The sequence below is a fragment of the Phyllostomus hastatus genome, unplaced genomic scaffold, assembly GCF_019186645.2.
Source record: "Phyllostomus hastatus isolate PE091 unplaced genomic scaffold, TTU_PhHast_1.1 phas_scaffold_93, whole genome shotgun sequence".
Taxonomy (NCBI): Eukaryota; Metazoa; Chordata; class Mammalia; order Chiroptera; family Phyllostomidae; genus Phyllostomus; species Phyllostomus hastatus.
In genome coordinates this window covers 16,050,525-16,071,172 of record NW_025334042.1, presented here as the reverse complement: position 1 = coordinate 16,071,172, position 20,648 = coordinate 16,050,525, and the positions used below count along the sequence as shown (strand labels likewise).

General features: G+C 40.8%; 1 non-coding gene and 1 pseudogene across 1 annotated transcript; one reads left to right on the top strand and one right to left on the bottom strand.

Moving 5' to 3' along the window:
- Positions 1–4,376: 4,376 nt before the first annotated feature.
- LOC123812573 overlaps positions 4,377–20,648 on the bottom strand; it is a 69,241-nt pseudogene continuing 52,969 nt past the window's right edge.
- On the top strand, positions 17,107–17,213 carry LOC123813187. Its single transcript, XR_006784680.1, has one exon. It is a non-coding gene; the product is annotated as a U6 spliceosomal RNA (small nuclear RNA).

The window sequence follows — 20,648 nt, the reverse complement described above, 5'->3', positions numbered from 1 at the left end:
GGTGTCATACTACAAAGTGAAAGGCTACTGGTTGCCTGGGTTGTAGGTTTGGTCCCTGATCTGGTGTGCAGCCGATCTCAATGTTTCTCTCCTCTTTCCCCCTCCCTTCCCCTCTCTCAATAAATAAATAAAATCTTTTAAAAAAACCCATTATTTTCATAAATTTTATTTTTACAATAATAGTAGAAGAGTAAGGAGGGAGTAGTCTGTAGTAAGTTATTATTAGCCTAATCTTAAAAATGATTGTGGTCCCTTAGCTCCTGTCAGCAGTATGGTAAAAAAATGGAGTCTGAGCCCTGGCTGATGTGGCTCATTTGGTTGACCATTGTCCCTTGAACTGAAAGGTCGCCAGTTGAATTCCAGTCAGGGTGCATGACTGGGTTGCAGGTTCAGTAGGGCAGCCGATCTTTCTCACATCAATGTTTCTCACCCTTTTTCTCCCCCTTTCCCCTCTTTCTAAAATCAAAAGTAAAATATTTTTTTAAAAGGGGTCTGGGAAGATCATACTTATTTGAACGTTCCTAGAAATCTGGCTTCCTGCACAAATCTTAGTTGGTTTTCACAATCCCTATGCATCCTGTTTTGGGTAGGGTGAATTTCGTTACTGGGAAGGTCTTCACTATAATAAAAGTAATGAGAGTGCCCTTACTGTAGAGTGCTCTTTTCCAGAACCACATTCTCTTGGACTTTTTAAATGGAGGTTTCTCAGCTTCCTCAGTACTGCCTCTAGGAACAGACTTCTTTGGGCTATTTGGGAGTCCCCTATTTAAACGTCAAGAACGCTAAGGAGTGCAGCAGCTTAAGGAGCTAAGACATAAGGTGAGAAAAAAAGGAAGTTATATTTATTGAATTCCTACGGTATGCTTGCTTTATTCAACATTATTTCTCATCAGGAAAAGGAAAAATAAAGGCTAATATTAATATAGCATTTGCTGTGCCATCAAGTACCATTTTAAGAATTTATTCCTCATACCCCGGCTGGTGTGGCTCAGTGGATTGAGTGCTGACTTGTGAACTAAAGGGTCACTGGTTCGATTCCTAGTCTAGGGCACATGCCTGGATTGTAGGCCAGGTCCCCAGTAGTGGGTGCGTGAGAGGCAACCACACATTGATGTTTCCCTCTCTTTCTCCCTCCTTTCCCTATCTAAAAATAAATAAATAAATCTTAAAAATAAAAAAATAATTTATTCTTTATAAGAACCTTTGTGGTATGTACAAATATCCCTATTTTAAAGATGAGAAAATACACAGAGAGCTTGAGTAATTCGTCCAAGGTCACACAGCCAGTATGTTTGAGTCAGCCAGCCTGGCTCCAGAGTCTGTGTGTTTAACTCCTAAGCTACATGCTATGTCTTCTCAACAAGGGGTTGTTGTGAGGGTTAAATGAGATAAAGGTGCCTGGCACAGTTCATGGTCCAGAGCTACTCAATGTAAGAAAACTTGTTCTGTGAAAGTACTCTTGTATGGAGGCTTTTACCCCAGGTGCCACTGAGAGGCAGTGTTGCCATTCAGTTGGTTTTCTTTGGGCTTCTACATCCGTACAAAACCCTTTTGTTCTTCAAGCCTTACACTTTCTACCATTCTCTTTACTTTTACTATTTATGTGCACTGTCACCCTCTTTGGGTAATGTACCAGTCCCAGGTGCCTCTCCCCAAGTTCTTTGCAGACTTGGACACCCACCTTATGGACTTCCCTTCCCGTTCAACTCTTGTGATTATTCTGGATGTTTTTAGCATGTAAAAGGATGATCTATTCTTTAAATATATGGTTCATTCAGTTATTCTTTAATTAAAGCATTTATTCCACAGTTAATGAACACTTGTGTTGGGCACTTAGCTAGGTTCTGGGGGGAAAAATTAATAGCATGATTTCTGCTTCCAAGAAAGTTATAGTGTAGTAGAGGCAATAGACCCAAATCAAAAAGTATAATGAAGTGTTATAGATGCATTTATAAACCAATGATCTATTCACATCAGCATTTTCCTTAAGACTGGATAAAATTGGTACTGGGAACACAATCACAAAAATGCAAATGGCACGGCCCTTTCAGGAAACTGCCAATGGTTTCATACGTATAGAGCTCAGACTTCAGCTGAAGGCACAGTGAGAGATGGAGCTGAGAGGCAAGCCACGGCCAGAGCATTTCATGTCAAGCATCTCATTTCCAAGAAGTGTGGAAATAAAAATGATTCATTTTTCACTTTATTCAACTTTAGTTGAAATTAAAATAAGATATCGATCATATTAATATTTGATGAGAAATCTTGGGAATAAATAATCTTGTTGAAAGAAGAAATTGAAAATTTGCAGTACTCCTGTGCTAGTTATTTTCCTCCTCAATAAGATAAGAGAGAGAAGATTAGAGAGTAAGTTCTACTGGTAGAAGATCATAATAAACATGGAGACTATCTAGGTGGGGCCCATGGCATATTTAAGTTAAATTATATTAGGTTTTGTCTCTTGTTATCATAAACTACTGAAAAAGTAATAAAGAGCACCATCATATTTGTTTAATGCCTAAGTTTTAGTTTGATCTCATAGGAGTGTTTCTTGTAAGTATACAGTAAATGATCACTACAAAGCTAATAAAACAGGTATTATAATACATTGCAATTGTTCTTTAGTCTATATAATGAATTTGATGTATGAAACTGAATTTTTACACCTAAACTATCTATTAATTAATTGACCAGATTTTTGATAAGTAACCTGCCAAAATACATATTGTGTATATTCTCTACACAACATATATATTGTGTTGGTTCTCTTGTTAGTCATAAAGCAACATACTCTTTGGGTCTAGCTTTCTCCTTGCAGACTGGTTAAAATAAAGGATGGCAGATTCACATCAGAACACAACATTAAACCTTGTTCCTCCACAGGAATTTGGATTTGTCTGAAGACAGTGAGGAGCTTAGAAGGCTTTTAAGTAGGGGAGAAATATAATCAAAGTTGTGTTTTAGAAATGAACTCCGGAGCCCTGTGGAGAGAGCAACCCAAGGTAATCGCAGGAAATTGTTGCTGGAATTCAGGTGACAAATACTCGTGGCCTGAACTAAGGCAGTAAAGTGGAGATGGAGGGGACTGAGTGGATTAGGTGGACATAACTACTTGATGGAGAATTAATTTCAATTGGATGTTAGGGAATGAAGAAGTTGTCCAAGATGATTTTCTAGGTTTTAGGTTTGGGCAATTGGATGGAAAGGGGTTTGTCTGGCACCTAGTGGAACCCTCATTAAAGTTGTTGAGTATCTATTGAATACATGTAGGGATAGGAAATAACATGGAAATAAGGAAGGAGGATCAGATTGCAGTGAATCATCATTATTTTAGTTTTGAAAAGTTGAGTTTGAGTTACTGCTGTAATATCCCCTACCTGCCCTTTGCTTTTCTCCCATAGCCCTCATCACAGTGTGTAATTATTTATTTACTTGTGAGTATATCTATTTAATGTCAATTTTCCCTACTAAAATGTTAAATTCTAAGATTTCACATATGTCTACTTTACTCACCTCCAGTATCTACGGTAACTAGTTAGTATAGGACTTAGCTAGTAGTAGTGTGGGGAGCAAAAATCGCCACCCAAAAATGTGTCTCTGGCATGAGGATAAATTTAGGATGATTATTTTTAAGAAACAGAAGACTCAGTAAGTTCTTAAAAATCTCCTCTTAACTGCCTAAAAGAATTTAGATAAAGGGCCTATTCCTGGAATAGAGCTACCACCTGTAGAATAGAGAGATATCTACAAAGAAGATGGACTAGGTGTGGTGGGGGAGACTCGAGGACCTTAGAGACCAGAGCCTGCTTTGTGTCTATGGTCTCTGCAGGGTCCAGCAAACATTTGTTTATCATTTACTTTTTCATCTCTATTTGAATTGCCTTCCTCCTCTTCCAAATCACAAACCACTACCCTCTTTTCCTTAGCTCAAGATGGCTCACAAACCCCAAGTGCCCAATTTTTCCTTGGTGCCCCCCCACCTGCCATATTCTTGTGGAACCCTCATATATATAAAATTATATTTTTTTTCTGTTAACCTGTGACATGCTAATTTATGTCAGAAGAACCTAGATGGGTAGAGGAAAATTTCTTCCCCCCTGACAGTAGGGACTCTATATTTACAGAATGAATAGGTGAACCCAGGTGGAAGATGTTCAGTAGGCAGTTGAATATGAGGATCTAGATCTCAGAGAGATCTAGACTGAAGGCAGAGATTTGCAGGTCACTAGCACTGGGATCAGGGTTGAAGCTGGTGGTGACTGTAGTCTTAAACAGGGAGGGGTGTACGGTGAGAAGAAGGGTCAGGCTAGAGCTCTTTTTAACAAATAAATTTTTATTGTCTAGAAATATATATTAAAAATTCCTCACAAAAGATGCTATTCTTTCATTTCCCCATCTTCTTTCTCTTTTTCAACATCCCTGATATAAAGGACATTATTACACCTTATTAAAACTTCACACAGGTGTCCAGACAATGCTCCATCTATGTATTCTTTTGTTTGCAAGCTGCATGTTCATATAGCCATTTACAGATACCAGGTAGTCTTCGTACTCTGTTCCCTACTTAAGTGTCTCCATTACTGATTTTCTTGTTAATCCACAGAGGGAAGGTTTGGGATTGAGGAGCGAATTTACCTTTACCTTGACCAACAGCAGATGCTGTAGACTACTTGCCACTGGCAGCTGTCTTCTGTCCCTCTTGACTGGAGTACCTACAGCAGAGAGTCAGACTAGAACTCTTAAATGTATTAACTTTAAAAATTGGGTAGAAGAAAAAAATGTGGGTAGAAGACAAGCCAGCAAGGTCAATGAGAATGAATAGGAATAGAAGCAGAGGGAGAGTCTAGGAGAGAATGATTTCATAGGAACCAAGGGAGGAGAGAATTGTGAAAGGGTGCTGAAGGATTCTGATACTAATTCCAGTGTGTGGGGGCTGGCGTTTCCCCACATACCCTAACCAATTCTTCAGACAACATCTGGGTATCTTACATTTCAACTCAATTCCAACACTCTCCACCTAGAGATAGCATCAGATTCTACAGGTTAAGGTTTCAGTCCCATAAGAATGTCCCCCAACTCCTTGTGTTTGATTAATTTGCTAGGGTAGCTCATGAACTCAGGAAACCCTTTTACTCACTAGACTACCAATTGATTTCAAAGTATATTACAGGATATGAATCAACAGCCAGATGGAGAGATACAAAGGGCAAGGTATGTGGAAAGCAGTGAGGAGCTTCCATACCCTCTCTAGATTCTTCTCGAATCTACATGTGTTCACAAACCCAGGAGCTCTCTGAACTTTCTCCTTTTGTTTTTTTATGGAGGCTTCATTACATAGGCATGATGGACTAAATCATTGGCCAATGGTTACTGAGTTCAATCTCTAGCCCGTTTCTCTTCAGTGGAGGTCTGGGGATAGGACTGAAAATTTTAACCCTCTAGCAATGCTTGGTTCCTTTGGCAAACAGGCCTCATCCTTAAATGCTTTCCAAAAGTTACCTTGTTAACACAAACACAGTTGTGGTCCAAAAGGGCTTGTTATGAATAACAAGACACTCATTTCACCTTTATGGTTCTGAAATGATTTCAGAAACTGAGGACACAGGGAAAACTATTGTAACAAAAGATACTCCCATTGCTCTTGCCCCTCAGGAAATCCCAAAGGCTTTGAGACAGGAATGTGGACTAAGACTGAATAAATATGAAAAATGTATTTTGGTCATCTGAATGACCAAATATATATTTCTCATAAATCACAATATTGCATACTGATATATGCTACAATATGGATGAACTTTGAATATATTATGCTAAACGAAAGAAAGCCAGCCACAAAAGGCCACATATTGTGTTATTCCAGTTATGTGAAATGTTCAGAATAGGCCATTAGACGTAGGCCAAACCCATAGACGTAGAGAGCAGATTACTGGTTGCCAGAAGCAAGGGGTGGGGAGGGAAGAATGGTAAGTGATTGCAAAGGAGTACAGGGTTTCTTTTCAGGGTGATGAAAGTTTCTCAAGCTAAATAGTCTGCTTATATACTAAAACCCACTGAATTGTACACTTCTCAAGGGTGAATTGTGTGAAAATTAATCAACAAATCCCATTTAAAATGGAGTCAGGAGTCTAGAAGAGAGAGCTCTCACACACCTGTCACCAACACACACTACTGACCCCAACAGGAAGAAACTTCCCTTGCATCTTCCAAAGGAAGTCATACTACATCCATACCTCAGCAGAAGAAAGATTACTCCTTTCCCAGTAACAGTTCTGCTAGTGGGAAACTGCTGTAATTCAGCCAATGAAAAGTCACTATACTTTGCATTTTCATTTTCTGCCAATGGACTCTTTGTTTATAATAGCCCCTCTGAAGTCCATAAAAGAACGTTCCTCTCCTTTGTTTTTCTAGACTTGTACACATTTTGCTATTAGCCTACATGTTCCAAATAACACTTTGTTGTTCTAAAATAAACCCATTTTGCTGGGGAAATATCTGCCTATTTGTTTAAGGTCAACAGTTGTGTGGCATGGTATGTGAATTATGTCTCAATAAAGCTGCTGCTTATATATATATTCCCCCTAAGCCTGGCTGCAGGGTTCAAGACACAAAGCAGCTGTAGCTCCTTTGGAAAGGTGTGCCAGCATTAAGGCTGAGAACTTCAGTTTGCAGCAGCTGATCTCAGGTTGGTAGTGGGAGCAGGTTCTGCTAGAATTATCCTGCCTTTCCCCCTTCCGCAGTCAGCAGGAACTTTGCATACTAGTATTACAACTTAAATTAGGGGATGGGCGTTGAAGGGCACAGGAAACTCTTTGGCTGGCCAAAGCAGCTCTTTTCTTTATTTCTGCTTTTTATTTCAGCTCTAACATCTGATTATCCAGACAAGCAAGGATGACACTGGTGAGATCTGCCAGCTTGGACCAGGAGAGGGGCAGCCCAGACTGTTACACGGAGGGAGGTGTTTTGAAAGCAGTGCAGAAGGTGGGGGTGGGGGGCAGGGAGCTGTGGAGCAGTCATGGGGGAGGGGGGGAGGCAGCATAGGACAAAGGAGGGGGATGCTGACTAATAGGGATTCATGAAGTCCTCTCGTCTCCAAACGAATCTTCCTGAGCAAATTGTATATGTGTGTATTGGATTGGGTAGGAAATAAGGTCTGTTTGGAAAGAGGTCGAGATTATGGTTGTTTTCTTAAAAGATTCTTCAACTTCGATTCCTGAAAGAAATTTCACCACTACTGTTTTCTGTTTTTTTGACAGTCACTGCTGTGGAATTGTTATGGGTGGGGAGAAAGAGGCCCAGGTCCAGGAGACTCGCTCCCCTGCCTTGGTTCTTGTCTCACTTGCAAGACATGAATTCAAGCGAGAGACAAACAGGGAAAATGAGATATCAAGTTAATTTATGAAACATATGAGCACAAAGCTGCAGGCAGGCACCTGGCTAGTCTAAATGCCCATGTATAGAGGAAAGAAAGTTGTCAGTAAGTCTGTTTTATACACTTGAGCCAAGGCTACAAGTGGGTTCTTAGCTAATCTAAGCACACTGACTATTGGGGTTTGGGGATTATATACATTAGCTGGCTTCTAGGTTTCCCCCTCCTTCTTCCCCTTGGGAATAGTGTACAGCTACAAAGGCTTTCTTTCTCAGTTAGTAAAGGTTCTTTGTCTTAGTGAAATTGTTACAAAGGCCCCCTTTCCCAGCATAGGCCCCCCTATTTCTCCTGTGCAATTCCTGCTTGTGACGTTCAGAACACCCAGCATCTTAGTGAGATTGTTACAGAAACCTCTTTTCTCAGCACTGACTCAAGGACTCTCCCCTCCTCCTGTGCTGTTTTGCTTGTAATGCTCAGGGCACCGGCAATCTTATCAAAACGAACTCAGGACTGCTGAGTTAATTGGTGAGAACTGTCTTCCTTTTGCTTCTAGCCTCCTGTATTAAGTTCTTTGTTAGATTGTAATGGTGAGGGGCTTGCCTTTATTTCCGCTCTGGCTGCTCATTCCCAGCTGCTAGTTAACACTTTAAGTACCCACTTGTAGCTCCCACTCAAGTGTATAGAATAAAAACTAACTTGCTAACAAACTTACTAATCTCTTTCCTCTCTGTATGGGTCATTTACACTTGCCAGGTGCCTGCTTGCAGCTCTGTGCTCCTGTTTATTTCATAAATAAACTTGGTGTCTCATTTCCACTATACGTGTTTGTCTCTTGCTTGAATTTGAGACAAGAACCAAGGCAGGGGAGAGAGACTCTTGACTTGGGTCTCTCCCCATCTGTAACAGAATTTGGGAAAGTATTAGAAGTTGGGAGTGATTTTACTTACAGATAGGACCCTCTGGATATGCTTTGTAAATTGGGATTCTTGTAAGTGGGGAAATTCAGCTATTTTGATTGCTGATTGATGAATGCTGGTGAGATATGGTATGTGGTGAAACGGCAGTTATTGATAAAGGGGACTATGGGGACTGTCAAGGAGTTAGTAAAATCAATTTCCAACAGATTAATGGCTTAGAACTGGCAGAGACCAGCTTACCCAACGTGGCAACTAATTTCACTTTATGGTTACCCCATCCTCATTATATGCTCATTGTAATGTAATGGGGACACTTCTCTCCAAAAAGGGGAGGGGGGGGGTTTGAACTGTGTAAGCATGCATTGCCTAGCAACCAGTCCCACTCTAGGGACTAAAGTCATTCAAAAGAAAGAAAGGAAGAAAGAAAGAGAAAGAAAGGAAGGAAGGAAGGAAGGAAGGAAAGAAGGAAGGAAGGAAGAAAAGCAAAGAAAGGAAGGAAGAAAGAAAGGAAGAAAGAAAGAAAGATGGATGCATGCTAGAGTTCAGCTGGGGATTGGATGGAGGGGCATTCCCTCCTATCCATTTCTACTGAGCCAGAGAATTGTGGGGGGGAGTCTTAAAATAGCATGGCACATCTAAATGGCATACACTTTGAAACCCTGCTTGCCTGGCTGGTTGGTCATGGCAGGCTCAGGCTCCCAGGCTATCAAGAAGTCATGTAGCCTAGGGAGGTTCCTGGAGCCTTGTGCTCCAGGGCCTGCCTGGAATGCAGCAAAACCGGTAAGGGGAGAGGAGGTCCAGGCCCACGGACCCTGGATGCTACATGGCCTGGGGGCAAAACTCTGCACCCTTCCCCTGAACCAGAGGCCTTGAACCCATCATGACCATGACTGTAAGCATGCTTCAGCCACCTGCACCTTTCCCCAGGAATGTACTCTAAGAAAGAGGAAAGGGAATTCTGGGTGCAGCCTAGGGTTGGCCTGGCCTAGCAGAGGGTGGTAGGGTGTTTGTTTTTCTGATTGTGCCTTATTTGCCAGGGAATGAGTTTTGGGGCAGAAACTGCCTATCTTTATTTCAAATTACATATTAAAATAAAAAATTCCCTTTTTTCTTTCCATTAAACTTTGCTTGGAGTCTTGCCTGATAGGTGGCAGGTGGTATGGCCCCTTTCCCACTGGATGTGTTTTGGTAACAGTAATACATTAGCATTCTGTTAGCAATAATCACACCTCAAATAGCCCTCATTAGCTATGATACCGCCACTACACAAAACTTTATACATTAGCATTCTAGAGGACACCTTCCCACCCTGGCCATGTAGCTTAGTTGGTTAGAGCATCATTCCGATACATCAAGTTTGTGGGTCCAGTCTCTAATCAAGACACATACAAGAATCAACCAATGAATGCATAAATAAGCAGAATAACAAATTGATATTTTGCTCTCCTTTCTTCTCTCTCTAAATCAATAAATAAAGATTAAAATTAAAAAATGATACATCCCTGCCACCATGCTTGGAAACGGAAAGCACATATAAAGGCACAAAATGGCCATGGGGGCTCTTTTGAGAAGTCTCCACCACTTTCCTGGAAAAATCCTGAATATTGCTCCTTGTTATTGAATGCCCTACCCCTGGGTTAAATGAGCCTCAAAAAAAGAAGAAGGAGAAGGAGAAGAAGAAAGAGAAGAAGGAAGAAGAAGGAAGAAGAAGAAAGAAGAAGGTGGTCCTATTAGGGAGGGACTGCTCTGTTTGTGGAGTTTTTTTTTACACATGTGGCTAGCAAACAATGGTTTAATAGTCCCATTATTTCTTTCCGATTGTTACATTTTGAATCCTGTGGAGAACAGAGAGGAAGTAAAATCCAAAGGCAGTTAAACAAGAAGTGTTTGAAATCTGTTATATATTTCCAAACAAGAATTCCTCTGGTAACATTTTTTCTTTCTTTTTGTGGAATCTTATATACTGATATGAAATGAAGTGTGATATTAAAAACAATGCTGGTACAAGGAATCAGCTGCTTGAGTATTTGCTAATGTTTTTCCCCCTTGGCAGAGGGCTCGAGTCAGCTTTTGGAATGAGGCTGAGATTGGATTGTGTTAAATTTTATTTTTGGACAAATATAGTATCTTCAAAAAAGAGTTTGAAGTAACCTAAAGATGCATACACAATAAAGTTATTAAAATGAAAATAGAAGTACAAAAAAATAGAAAATCAAAGTGATGAAAGGGAAGAGAGACGAAAAATACTGCCTACGATGGCTAATATAATTATTTTTATACCTTTCTTTCCTCTTTTCCTAGCCTATCCTTCTTCCCCCCACCATACTTACATTGTCCTCATCACAAAAATAAATGACCTTCCCCTAGAAAAGAGTTCACTCTACTAAGTGGAGAGAGAAGGAAGGGAATCTCAAGCAGGAGGATGGCCAGATGACCTCTGTAGTTTGGGTTGATAACCTCAGGACCAAGGCTTCAGGACGGAAGGGGCCAATGACTGTACTGTTGGTAAAGAAAAGGCTCAAGGGAAGCAGTTACAGAGTGATGTTTGGACTTAGGCATTTCTAGCCCAGGGAAGTGGCCGAGTGACGAGTGACGAGATCTGCTAAGCAGAGCCCAGCCCTCCCTCATTGCCACTTCCCAGGAGGCTTCTCCCAGGAGGCTTCTCCCAGGCTTTCCCTTTGCTTCTTCCAACTTCCTTCAGGTTGTTCTAGTTGTTCTGCCTGGGCACTGCTGGTGTGGGTTCATTTCCTGCTCCCTGCCCTTGTATAAACCTCATTGGCTATGATACTGCCACTGCACAAACCTTAATACATTAGCATTCTAAATAATACATCCTGGCTGGGTAGCTCAGTTGGTTAGAGTGTCGTCCTGATACATCAAGGTTGTGGACAACACTAATCTTTTTGAGAATAGCCCATTCTAACAGGTATAAGGTTATATTTCATTGTTTTGATATGCATTTCCCTTATGATTAGTGATGTGCATCTCTTTATGTACCTATTGGCTATTTATATGTCTTCTTTGGAAAATATCTATTCAGTTTCTCTGCCCATTTTTTAATTGTATTATTTTTGTTTTCTTCCAGAAGTTTTAGGTCTTACATTTACACCTTTAATCCATTTTGAGTTAATTTTTGTGAGTGGTGAAAATAGGATCCAATTTTCTTCCCTTGGGGAAAAATTACTCTACTAAGTGGGGAGAGAAGGAAGAGAATCTCAGGCTGGAGGATAGCTAGATGATCTCTACAGTTCATGTTGATAATCCCACCAAACATAATGTTTTTGAAATCCCAAATCAACACCATTCTTATATTCCCATTGATAGTGTATAAGGAGGGGTCAGCACCTCTTTATACACAGTGCCTGACACATAGTGGGTGCACAATAATGTTTAGTGAGTGTGTGAATAACAAATTGCAGGACTTAGTCTACATTCTTTAGCAGGCCATCTAAGGGCTTTCATGATCAGGCCCCTACCTACCTTTTGAGCATTGCCTCTCGCTGCTCCATGGTTGATAGCTTTACAAACCTCTGTGCCTTCTCATGTCCCATTTCTACTGCCTGGGGTATGCTTCCTTTCCTTCTGCTTAGTGTGTTGCGCATCTGTTCACCTCTAATGCGACCTCTTCCCTGACACCTTATGTAAAAATAGGCACTTTCTGCATGTTCTTAATAATTTATTTTTATTTTTATATCCCCTACCAGTTTCGTGAGCTCCTCAAGGATAGGTACTAGTTTCTTCTCATCTTTGTATCCTCAGCACTTACCCAGGGTTTGGTGCAGAATTGGTATTTAATAAATGTTTATTTCAGTAAATAAGCAGAGGAAATAGCAAGCAGATTTGAGAAACAGTGAGTTTCCCAACTTGACTACAAGCTGACATCTGTGAGTTGGATTATAGTTACAGGGCCTAGAATTATCTGGTGAGAAGTTTATACTTCCTCTGGGTGGCCACTGGGGACTGCTGAAGGGGAGTTTCATGAGTTCAGCTGGGCTTGAAAAAAGTTAATCCAGCTGTGGTGTGTAGAATGAATTGGAAGGTGGGAGACAAGTTAGGAGGCTTTAAGTCAGGTGAGATGAACCTAGGTAAAAGTCAAGGTAGACTATAAAGAAGGGAAGAGATGTGAGAGACAATATTAAAGAATTTGTAGGGTTTGGAAGATGATTGAATATGAAGAGCGAGGGAGATGGAGGAGCCAAAGGCAGATCAAAGGCTTTGCCAGGCGGATGGTCAGGCTGAATAAGCCCAGACTTGATTTACACTTGCTCGTGTATGTCATTGTGAAGTTAGGTACTTTTTAAATATCTATAGAGAAGGAAAGAGTCTGTAAAAACACTATATATTGTTTTGTAGCCGCTACCTTCAAGAAAAAGAAAAATAATGCAGAGAATAAAACAGTGACATATAACTGTAGTCAATCAATTGGATGCAATGACATCATTTTTTGAGCATGTGTTAAAAACAAACAGGCTCTTCCAGAAGTGGTAATTGTTTATTCAATTCAATTATATACTGGACCAAAGCCCTGTAGAACATGTTGTGTCAGTTATAAAGATGAATCAATCACAGAACTGCCCAGGGGTACCAGTCCAGTTGGAGAACTGAGTTACATGGAAGAGATATGAATAGATTGTTGTGGGAAAACAGACTTGCTAGTTGATGATTCAGAGAATTTATATGGAGGAAGTGTGATTGGCCAAGCCTTGCAGGACAGGTAGTATTTGACATGCAGAAATGAGCAAAGAGGGCATTTAAGTCAAAGGGAATGGTGAGAACGCAGTCCTGGAGCATGTGAAGAGCAGAGCACAAATAAATGAAGAGCAGCAAGCTCTTTGGTTTGGTTGGAACATAAGCTGTGTGAATGGGTGGAGCAGGGGAGATAATGTTGAGGCCTGATCATGGAGGCTCACATACACCCAAGAAGACCTAATGTTTCAGAGTTAGATTTCATTTAGTAAGTTAGATGCTTTTCAAGTAGTGACGTCAACAGAGCTGTGCTTTGGGAAAATTAACAAGACTGTGTCGAGGGCAAGAGACTGCCACTGTGGGAGTACTGAGGGGGGTCTATGGCAGGTCAGGCAAGAGGTACAGAGTGTTAAAGGCTTGAACATCCTATGGATGTGGCCATAGGAATGAAGAGGAGGGGACAGGTGCTCCAGATACTAGAGAGCTAGACTTTCCAGCCTTGCCTCTTGAGGGAATGAATGGGATAAGGAAGACAAATGTCACAGCTTTCATATTAAAAAGTAATACAAATAGAAATTGGGAATACTAGAGGAGAAGCAGTTTTAAGAGAGAAAATGATGGGTTCTGTCCTGGATGTGTTGAGTATCTGGCTAAACATCTGGCTGGAGAATACTTAAGGAAATTAGAAATATAGGAGACAGCATTAGAAAATGGTCAGGTCAGAAGTATAGATTTGGGTAACTGTGTGGAGGTGAGAGTTGAAGCCGTAAGAGGGGATGATATTGGCAAGGAGAGAGCAGTCAGGGAGAATTCTGGGACAGAACGTTGCCTTTAAGGTATAGGAGGGAAAGGAGGAGTGGAGGGGGAGAAAGGGAAGAGGCTGTGACAGAAGCAGAAGCAGGAGAATAGAGTACCTCAGAAGTCCAGGGAGGGAGATGTTCCCAAATTGGGAAGTCAGAAGTATCAAATGGTGGCTTCTGACTGTGAGAGGCAGGAGCCGAGGAGGGGAAAGTAGGCGAGGGCCAGCCCATAAAAGGTCTTCCAGGGGAAGTAGTGTGGTGTTGTGGCTAGACACAAGCTTCTTCAGGGAGATACCCCAGATTTGATCCTGTCTTTACCACTTGCTATCTATTTGACCTTGGACAATTCACTTAATTTTTACCTTAATCTATGCCTCAGTTTCCTTGTTTGAAAAATGGACAGAATAACTGTACATACACCAAAAGGTTGTTGTGTGAGGATCACATGTGTATGTGTGTGTTGCTTTGAACAGTGCCTGGCACAAGCTAAGTCCTATGTTGCTGTTCACTACATAGCAACATAGGGCTGTTCACTATTATTACGTAGCAAGCTGAGGAGTTTTGACTTTGTCTTATGGGTGGTGGAGCCATGGACTGGTTCCAATAAAGGCATGGCACAATCTGACAGCAACCTTTTCCTTATACAAGACCAAGTTGGAATCTGATAATCAGATAAAGTCACTTAAAATAAGAAAGTGCTAACTATTGCAGTGAGGTCTGAGAAGGAGGAGAGATAAAAGACCTTGAGAACTGGCTGCTAGATGTGTGGTGAGCTCTGAGATAGCTTCCAGAGCATTATGGGAATGGAAGGTGGAGAATGAGGGGTTGGAGAACACACGGGTAGCCAGATAACAGGGTCCTGTGCATATGTTTTTTGAATATTTTTTGACCATATGGGGTAAGAGGGAGGATGGTCACATAAGGTGTGGCTGGGTAGCATGGTCTTAGGAGGAGGATATTCAAAGACAGCAGCATAGAGGACAATATAGAAATGTTTAGAGCACAGATACCCTTAGTGGATGTGGAACTCTTGAAATGATAGTTTGAAATGTTGGGTATGAATTAGAGTGTCCAAGCCATTGGTTTGAAAGTGAGGAGGATGGAGGTTGAGCTGATGGGGATTTTGGAAGGGAGGCAATATGTGAACTCATTTATGAAAGGAGAGATAGATGAATATGACGTTGGAAAATTGAGAATTCTGGAAAAGATTTGGAACAGGTTTTTGTTGAGAAAACATAAGGGAGGAGTCAGAAGCAAACAAGTTTGCCTTATAACAGTAGACATCCCGCTGAGACAGGATGTCATTGTCTTGTTGTAGAAATAACTAGTTTGGTTTTCGGCCTTTCTCTAGGACCACTTGGCAGCTGGCAACTAGAGAATATATGTGGTAAAGGCTTTGGGGTTCCATTAAAGCACCCCTCAAATGGCAGGTGTAGGATCCAGGCTGAATAAGGAGGTAAGGGAAGCCATGAGAGGATGGCAGTACTAGACAGATGCTGAGGAACGGGATGGCACAGTGTGAGGAAAGATACTGGGAGAAGTGAGGGAAGGAGAAGAAGGGCCCTAAGGATACGAGGGGGTTGTGGTCAGAGAGGGCAGTGTCAGCTTCAAGGTCTTTGTAGGAGGGCAGTTTTAGGCAATGATGAAGACCAAGATGGGGGTCAGGCCTGAAATAAATAAGATAAGATCATAACTTAATGTATTGTGATTATGGAGGTGTTTTTCTAGATTTTTTCAAAACTCATTAAAATAGCCCTGGCTAGTGTGGCTCAGCAGACTGAGTGCCAACCTTTGAACCAAAGGGTCGCCAGTTTGATTCCCAGTCAGGGCTGGGTTTCAGGCCAGCTCCCCATTTGGGGCGTACAAGAGGCAACCACACAGTGATGTCTCTTTCTCCCTCCCTTCTCCTCTCTCTGAAACTAAATAAATAAAAATTTTAAAAAACTGATTAAAATAAATTAACCAGGCAGCACTCTGTGGATGAGAAGGGAGAGACTGACAATGTGGTGTAGGAAAGCTAAACATGTCTGGGTTGCAGGCCAAGTCCCCAGGTGGGGGCATGGGGCATGGGAGATGCAAGCAATCGATGTAACTCTCACACACTGATGTTCTCTTCCTCTCTTTCCCCTCTCTCTAATAGTAAATAAATCAATCTTTAAAAAAAGAAAAGAGAGGACCCAAATAAATAAAATCAGAAATGAAAGAGGAGAAATAACAACTGACAACAAAGAAATACAAAAGATCAAAAGAAAATATTATGAGCAACTACATACCAACAAACTGGACAACTTGGATGAAATGGATAAATTCCTAGAAACGTACAATCTTCCAAAACTAATCAGGAAGAATCAGAGAATCTGAATAGACAGATTACATGTACTGAAATTGAAACAGTAATAAAAAAATTCCTAACAAGCAAAAGCCCTGGACTGGATGGCTTCACAGGAAAATTTCAGTTGTTATACCATTTTTTTCTAGGCTCTTTTCTAAATTTGCTTGATCAATTTTATAGTATTTTGTCTTTATTAATATTTTCTCTTTTTCAACATTTTATTTTATTTATTTTTAGACAGAGAGGAAGGGAGGGAGAAAGAGAGGGAGAGGCAACCAGTGTGTGGTTGCCTCTCATGCACTCCCAACTGGGGACCGGGCCTGCAACCCAGGCATGTGCCCTGACTCGGAATCGAACCATCTACCCTTTGGTTCTCAGGCTGGCGCTCAATCCACTGAGCCACACCAGCCAGGGTTATTAATATTTTCTTTTAAAAAATGTTTGATAAAAGACTGTATCCAGAACATACAAAGAATGCTTATATCTTTTTAAAAAGGTTTTATTTATTTATGTTTAGAGAGAGGGGAAGGGAGGGAGAGAGGGAGAGAAACATCGATGTATCAGAGAAACATCCATCAGTTGCCTCTTGCGTGCTCCCCAAATGGACTGGCCTGAAATCTACACATGTGCCCTGACAGGAAGTCGAACCAGTGACCTTTTGCTTTGGAGGACAATGCTCAACACACTGAGCCACCCTGGTAAGGGCTAGAACATATATCTTAACTGTGAGAAAAACAAACCAATTGCAAATGGACAAAAAGCTGAATAGACATGTTCTTTATTTATATTTGCAATCTCTTTTATTTTAAAGTTATGTTTAGCACACATATATTATGATATCTAAAGTCTTGGTGAGGTTTTTTTTTTTTGCCTTTGTGTTTCTACTGGTTATTGCAAATGATGCTTTGTTTTCTTGTGTATTTAGTGATTTGAGACAATGAATTGCTGCTTTTTGTAGTAACTTTGCCTGGTAATTCCTTAAGGCCTGACATATAGATTTCTCTAGTGCTTGCTTTGGCAGCACATATACTAAAATTGGGATGATACAGAGAAGATTAGCATGGTTCCTGTGCAAGGATGACATGCAAATTTGTGAAGTGTTTTATATTAAAAAATATATTTCTCCAGAAAGGATGTATGTTTGCTTTTATCAGGTGCCAGGGGCGGGGGTGGCACTCAGAATCCATGGCTACCTTGAACTTAATTCTTGGCTCGAGGTTTTTTGGACCACCTAGTCAGTGAATCTGGCTGCAAACTCTCATGACGGATGGTTTGTGGTTATAGTTCCTCCCTGGTGATTCTTCCCCCTTCCCTCCAATACCAAAGTTCAAGACAGTTTTACTTTCAGTCCTTAGGAGGGATTTTCTCCCACACCCTTAAATTGGTAGTATAGCTATTCAGGATCTCAGCTTAATGAAGAAAGTGTCTTTTATTAGATTCTCTACATTACATGGGCCCAGGACTTTATATCTTCCTTTTGTGTATATTTTTTTAGGCTATAAATACTGAAGTTCAAGTGCACATTGGTTAGTAGATTCCCTCAAATCAAAAGCCAACATTGGTGTTCTGTTTATTCTCTCTGTGTCTTCTTTTAGTTTTTTGATCTGAACTTTCTTTACTTTTGTTAATTAATAGATACAGTTAAGAAGATTAAATATATATTTTGTCTAGCCTTTTTAGTTGTTTTCAGTAAAAAGATTGATCAAGCTAAACAGCCTGTCATTGTTCTCTGCAAATCAACTCCTGCTCTGACTTTTATTGTTTTAGGACACTGGGGCCTGGTCCACAATGCAGGCACTTTCCCACAGTTGGCTACAGTGAGCAGTAGAAGATTGAGGCCTTTGTGAAAGTCCTCAAAGAGAACCTCATTGATTTGATAGTGGTGACCTTGAGCATGCCTCCCTTGTTGATAAGAGCTGGGCAGTGATTAATACATTCCTAGCATGATGGGAAGAACTGCTTTCTATGGAGGAGTCTACTGTAGCTCTAAGTATGGGTAGAAGCTCTTTCAGATATTCTGAGATAATGCCTTCTCTTCCTCTGTTGACGTTCAGATCTGCCTCGGCCTCTCTTAGGATAGTTGTGATTGCATTTAAAGCATACCCAGATAATCTAGTACAATCTCCCTATCTCAAGGTCCTTAACTTAATTACACCTGCAAGGTCTTTGCCATACAAGATAATATTTACAGTTTCTAGGAATTAGGACCTGATATCTTTGGTGAACATTATTTAGCCTACCCATGCCATGACTGGTATATATCTATTGTAGTGTGCCTGTTATATTACCTGCATAGGAAGGTACTAGGGAAATAATTGAGAAGATTACTTGAGTTGTTACCATGAGCAGGTACCTCTCCTGGCTTCCTGTCTACACAGTGTCATGTCTCCCTCCATGGGGCTGCTGCCTGCTAATCTACCACCACTCACAACTGGTCTCTTAGACTCCTTGACTCATCCCCAGACCAAATCACAAAATAGTGATTTGAACATCGAATGTCCTTTCAACATTTAAATCACTATTTAACTTCTTTAGAAAATTCCAGTTTGCCTTATTGTGCTAAGGATTAACAAGGAATGGAAGTTTTGTCCCACATTTGAGCTGGAGTTTTAAAGGGGAATGAAGCCCTGACCAGGTTGCTCAGTTGGTCGGAGCCTGGTCCTGATAAGCCAAGATTGTGGGTTTGGTCGTCAGTCAGGACATGTACAACACTCAACCAATGAATGCATAAATGAGTAGAACAACAAATTTTTCTCTCTTTCTAAAAAAAATCAATACAGAAAGGGGAACGGAGATGATGTGGAGTGGTGGAAGTCAGAACGAGAAAGCCATAAGGGGAAGTACTGGTAGAATTCGCAGGGCAGAGGCGCCTCTGGCTTGCACGGCTCCTCTTCCGGAGTCGACACAGACGTCGGAGGATCTTTTTCTGAAGCTCTAACTGAGAAAGTTTTAGGTTTGGTTTTGATAAGGTAGGGTTTTCCTTTAGAACAGTGGTTCTTAACCTTTAGTGTGCTTCAGAGCCAGCTGGACAGCTTGTTCAGATTGTTGGGTAGCACTCCCAGCGTTTCTGATTTGGTAAGTTTGGACTGGGGCCCAATAATTTGCATTTCTTACTAGTTCCCAGATGCTGGTGATGCTGTTGATTCAGGGCCTACACTTTGAGGACCAGTCACTATATTAGCGGGTCATGATGCTTTGTGATTTACCTTCCTATGTACCATTATTTCAAACATTTCTCCTTGGCATCAACTTGAGCTTTATCCACTTCAGCCTTGCTGAATCTCTAGCCTAGAGATTCAGCCTAGCTTGAATCTCTAGCCTAGAGAGGACCCCTCATTATTGTCCCTAGAGCACCTAGAGTATACATACTCTTTTCGAAGAAGTTCCTGCAGGTCCTGAAGTGTGGGCTGCAGCAGGTTGGGGGCTACCTGTGAACTCTCCTCAGGGCAAATGATGTAAGGGTCAGTATATTAGTGGGGGAAGATAAATACAGAAACATAACTATGAAGACAATAAGCAGTTTTTTGGCCATCATTGATGGGTTGCATATACTATGAAAATGAATGTCAAAAACACATGCTGGGTTGTAGATGGAAGCGTGGTGCCCTCTGAGTGGCATTGCTGGCTTCACTGTGTGATTGGTGATCCTCCAACAATAAAACCATCTACTGCTCATAAATTCATGTGGAGGAACCATAATTTCAAGGTGTGTGACACTCCAGAACAATATGTATCTTACTCTGCCCCCAGAAAGAAGATTCAGGGGTGGGTCCCACCTTCAACACCTTAAAAGTGAAGACAATAAAAAACAGTTTAAACATGTAAAATATGGGGCTTTTCATGTAATTTCACTTTTACTGCTATTAATGATTAAAATTATTTGCTTTAAAAAATTATGTGAGGTGTAAAGGCTGTTTTCCTGATGCTTTAGAGGGAAGTTTTTATCATAGTAGGAACAAGAATTGATTTAAATTGCCAACTGGAACTCAAAAGAGTGAGAATTCTCAATGAATATTTAGGAGTTTTCCTCACTGGTTACACTATTGTGTAACACCAGAAGCCTCTAAATATTTATTTAGATCTGCTGGACAGGATAAACAAAACATTGATCTTCCTGTTAATGAATTACTTCAACAAAATCTCTAAGTCATCAACTTCTTGTCTACATGGAAAGCTGAGTAATTATTAAGTAAAAAAATAGAGAGTAGCACATATAGTATCAAACCTTTGTAAAAACAAATTTCTGTATGTGCATATATATACATCCATGCATGTGGGTTGTGTGTGTGAAATAATCCCAAGTGTTGGTGTTTGTCACAGAAGTGGGATAGGGGTTGGACCTACACTTACTGCACTGTACATTTTAATAATCTTTGAGTCTTTTATAACTTATATTGTGTTTTTGATGGGGGGATATTTATACTTAACTGATTTCTGGCTGGCCAGAAGACCAGTCTGTTATTCGGCATGGTGGGGTTCTTGTTCTTAGGGAGTAGGGGAAGACACTTGGGGTAGATGATGGGATGGGAGTTGGGGAGACCACCACC